General features: G+C 50.1%; 1 protein-coding gene across 1 annotated transcript in view; it reads right to left on the bottom strand.

Annotated features, from left to right (window-relative positions):
* Positions 1–5097, bottom strand: part of il1rapl1b (interleukin 1 receptor accessory protein-like 1b) — a 257239-nt gene that overhangs the window by 71557 nt on the left and 180585 nt on the right. The gene's annotated exons all lie outside the window — the stretch shown is intronic.

Below are 5097 nucleotides of genomic sequence, written 5' to 3'. Positions count from 1 at the left end.
GTGATGGAGCGCAGGCGGGCATCGGGGGAGGGCGGCGGGGTGGTCAGCGGTGATTACAACCCCCCCACCCTCCTCCACCCTCCTCGTGCCACAACACTGGCACCTCACGCCACCTCTCAACAGGCATGCCAGCAGTGGACCTGTGGTGCCAGCTAGCTCCGTCCTGCTCCGTCTCCCCCCCCCCCATAACCACCCCCACCCCTCCTCCTCCACCCTCCCTCCACCCTCCACCCTCCACCCCCCCCCCACTCCTGCCTGCCCCATCTCCCTCCCGACCGCCTTAATCTAATTATACTGCTGGCGGGCAGAGCTCCACTGCTTCAGCGGGAGCAGGTCAGTGCAGCCACCCGCCTGGACTCACTCCATGTGTGTAATGGTTATTGATTGAGGTCTGTGTGCCACAGCAATCTGCTTTATTGGAAACGGTGGACGTCCTGCTGGTAAAGAGGCGGACGGAGTGCGCAGGAAATGCTTCCTTTCAGCTACAGTACATTTGCAGAGTGTCTAGTGCTCGCGCTAACACAATATGTGTACAGCTAGCGTTGATCCATAAAAAAGTGCTTTCTGATGAGAGCTACAGTAGCTTGTTGTGGTTGAGGAGGACTTAAGAGCTAATGACAGAGGGGGAAGTATGATACTGATAAAGACACAAAGATAAAAAAGACATTTGGATATTTCCCAAATATTGATCACTGACAGATTTGATATGAATCTGGCATTTCTTGGATATGAAATGACATACAAAAGACTCTGGGTTTCAGAAATTGAGCTATTCAAAATGGCTTTTTCTGTTCATTAAATCCAATTGAAATCTTGGGCCTCGTTGTTTCAGGGCAAATACTGTATCTATTTGCGTGTGTGCATGTGTTTGTATTCAGATGAGTCTTTGTGACTGTGACAAAGTGTGTGTATGTGTGTGTGTGTGTGTGTGTGTGTGTGTGTGTGTGTGTGTGTGTGTGTGTGTGTGTGTGTGTGTGTGTGTGTGTGTGTGTGTGTGTGTGTGTGTGTGTGTGTGTGCGTGCGTGCGTGCCTGTTTGCCACAGTTGGCATCAATACTGTAGTGGGCCGGTGGGAAAGTGCTGTTCTAGTCATGTACTGCTAGAATCAATGCATGAGGTGACAATTTAGCCAGACTGAGATATTACACAGGACCAATATAGACCACAAAAAAAACACTGAGACGAGGGCACAGAGACAAAGAAAAGCAGACAGGAAGAGAGAGAGAGAGAGAGAGAGAGAGAGAGATAGAAGAGAGAAGAAGAGAGACAGAGGGAGGAAGAGATAGAGGAGAAAAGAGGGAGAGAGATAGAGAGAAAAGAGGGAGAGAGACAGGGAGGGAGAGAGAGAAGAGAGAAGATAGAAGAGAGGGAGAGAGACAGAGGGAGAGGGAGAGATAGAGAGAAGAGAGGGAGAGAGACAGAGGGAGGAAGAGAGAGAGATAGAGAGAAGAGAGAAACATTAATGGCCAGATGGCACTGAAAGGCAAAGGGAGCCGCGAGACGCCACATGATTAGGAGCAGACTCTGCACGGGAGAGAATCTAGATCATCTTGAAAAATGCCTCCAGTTCACTTTGGGGAATGTGGCGAAAAAGTAGGACAGGTAAACTTCAATTCCAAATCAGCGCCTGTTCCCACATCCCACCCTCCCACTCCACTCCCAACACAGATGAAAAAAAAATAACACAAAAGGGGGTAAGAAGAAAGAACGCCCAAGAGCCAACTCTCTCTCTTTCTCTCTCCCTCCCTCCCCCCCCCCCTCCCTCTCTCTCTCTCTCTTTCCCTCTCTCTCTCCGGCTGTCTCTCTCTCTCTCTGGCTCAAAATGGCTGATTCTGCCCACTAAAGCCTGTTTATTTCTTTTCCAAATCCATCATAGGGCTTGTTTGCTAGCATAGGCTAATGCCAGTAGTAGCCCTTGCAGTCGACCACACATGGAGCCAGCATGTGCCGTCATACTGCATGCTGCCTGTACCAGTATTTATCTCTGTGAGTAATGAGCACGTTCACACAAAAAGGCCCTCCAGACTCCAGAGGGTCTGCAACACGCTACAGATTGGCCACTCGACTGACTGACCAAATGACTGACTGACTCACTCGCTCATTTCCAACCGACGTGTCGCATGACAATTACAACTCATATCTTTACCTGCACATGTTTTGCTGTTGTTTTCGTTGTGGACGGAAAAACAAGACAGCTTGTAGGAAATGTACACGGAGACTTGACCACTTCCCCTCCAGCAAATGGGTCTGCAGGCAGTTTTCTGCTTGGACCAGATCCGCCTCAGGCAGGTTTTCACCTGCTCTCCCTCTCTCTCTTCCTCTCTCTCTCTCTCTCTTCCTCCCTCTCTCTCTCTTCCTTCCTCCATCTCTCTCTCTCCCTTTCTCTCTCTTCCTTCCCCCCTCTCTCTCTCTCTCTCTCTCTCTCTCTCCATCTCACCACACCACGCACACACACACACACGTGCATGTCCAGACATACAGTACGGCGACGCTCGTAGACACATTCTCCGGCGCTCGGTGATCTGATGGCGTGCAGGCCAGTGCGAGGGGGGCAGGGAGCTGGCGGTAATTGGCCTCCCCAGCCAGCGCCCCCAGCCAGCGCCAGCCTCCTGACAGCACCACTGTGTCACCCGCGCCGCGGCCGCGCCGTGATGGATGCCCATTTCCATGTCTTGTGCCGCGCACAGGTAATGCATTGCACCGTAGACCGCAATGCCGCATGTGCTGGTGCTGGCGTGTGTGTGTGTGTGTGTGTGTGTGTGCGTGTGCGTGTGTGTATGTGTATGAGGTGTGTGTGTGTGTGTGTGTGTGTGTGTGTGTGTGTGTGTGTGTGTGTGTGTGTGTGTGTGTGTGTGTGTGTGTGAATGTGTGTGTGTGTGTGTGTGTGTGTGTGTGTGTGTGTGTGTGTGTGTGTGTGTGTGTGTGTGTGTGTGTGTGTGAATGTGTGTGTGTGTGTGTGTGTGTGTGTGTGTGTGTGTGTGTGTGTGTGTGTGTGTGAATGTGTGTGTGAATGTGTGTGTGTGTGTGTGTGTGTGTGTGTGTGTGTGTGTGTGTGTGTGTGTGGGGTGGGGGGGGGGGTGCTGGTGGTTGTGTTTTTTGCGGGGTTGGAAGGGTGATGGTCTTTTCGTTCAGCTTGAACTCTTGTGGGCGTCTATGCAAATTGGTGCGGTGTGTAGCACTTTCTCCTTGTCACTGTCGTCTGACAAGGCCACTGGTCTCGACTCAATGACAACAATAACCGGGCTAATAAATCGATGACTCCTCTTTCCCTCCCTATCTCTCTCTCTCACACACACATATACACTCACACACAAACACCTACACACACACACACACACATACACACACACACACACACTGCAATGTGTCTCTTTCCATCTCTATCTCTCCCGAACATTAACACACATTGTTTCCCCGCCGAGTGTCCTTTGCCGATCATGCACGGCCTTCTCTGCGTCTTCACATGTGATTTTACAAATGAGCTTGCTCATGCCACTCCGCGTTAAGAAAAAAAGAGCCTATTTTACAGTCGGCCATTGCACATCGATTGGCTAGGCAGCAACTCAGCCTCCTTCAAAAAATCCATGCCGCTGGTGGCAGATAGCATGGGAGTTGGTGTGGGGGAGGGGGAGGGTGTGTGTGTGTGTGTGTGTGTGTGTGTGTGTGTGTGTGTGTGTGTGTGTGTGTATCTGTATATGTGTGTGTGTGTGTGTGTGTGTGTGTGTGTGTGTGTGTGTGTGTGTGTGTGTGTGTGCATTTGTGTGTATGTGTATGTGTGTGCATGTGCATGTGTATGTGTATGTATGTGTGTGTGTGTGTGTGTGTGCATGTGCATCTGTATGTGTATGTATGTGTGTGTGTGTGTGTGTGTGTGTGTGGCTGGATGGGGGTGATGTTTCTGAGGGAGGAGGTGAGCAGAGAAAGGCCACTCAGGTCCAGTGGTGAGATGCCGTCCTCCCACCCCAACCCCCAATCACACACACACACACACAACACACACACACACACACACACACACACACACACACACACACACACCCACGCAGCACATCAGCGGCAGGCGTAAGTATTCCCCCTGACGCGTCTGTCAATAATCACTGAGGAAGAAACAATAGCTTGACAGTACTGATGATTAATACAGAAGACTCTGCTTACACGCACCCCCCACCACCACCACCACACACACACACACACACACACACACCACCCCTTGCCTGGCCTCATTCTGTGTGTGTGTGTGTGGTACAGTGTGGGGTGGGGAGGAGAGTCGGTGTCACAGGGGCAAAAGTGGGGGGCGGAGAGGTGTCTCCACATTGACTGCTTATCCAGTGACTGCCGCAGTGCATCATGGGCAGCCCCGCACTCCTCCGGTAAGTCCCCATCCATCCCTCTCTTCATCCCTCCCTCCCTCCATCTCTCCCTCCCTCCCATTTTGAGGACATGTCACCAAGTTTCAGTCTCTCCCCCTAAGTGCCGGCTCCATCCCCTCACATCACAGGCAAATACAAAATCGACTTAGCTATAACTACGGCTATTCCATTTGGCCGACCCCATTTTGAATCCAATCTGTGAGAAGTAATGAAGTTTTTAGCCAAGGCCGTTTTCTTTTTTCTCCTCCATCTTTTTTTTTTTCCTTTTTTTTTTTTTCAAAATGGATGCCAATGCCTCAGAGCATTTAGCACTGATTATGGCTGTGGTCACTCTAGTATTGTAAAAGTTGTTTTGATTCTGATGGAACGCAAAAGGACACAGAAGGCTACAAATTGTACACAGCATCACAAAAAAAACAAAAAAAAAACATCAGAAGGCATCGCCGTTTAGTACAATCCCTTTTTGGCCCTCATCCCCTTCAGGGTATATTAGCAGAGAGACAGCCATAATTAGACAAATCATGACAAATCACCCGTCATTTTAAGTACACATACACATTTCCGAGAGTAAGGCATACATCGTCTTATGACTTACTGGCCCTGACTTCAGTTGGTACTGTAGCTCTAGCTTGCAATATCAAATTACACAAACGGCATCAATAATCAACCTCAAAGTCTCCTAAGAGTTTTCTGGAGCACAGACGGTAAGCAGAGGAAGCTGTGAAGTG

This window comes from Sardina pilchardus, chromosome 23 (assembly GCF_963854185.1).
Source record: "Sardina pilchardus chromosome 23, fSarPil1.1, whole genome shotgun sequence".
NCBI classification, from domain to species: Eukaryota; Metazoa; Chordata; class Actinopteri; order Clupeiformes; family Clupeidae; genus Sardina; species Sardina pilchardus.
This window is presented reverse-complemented; position numbering and strand designations above follow the sequence as displayed.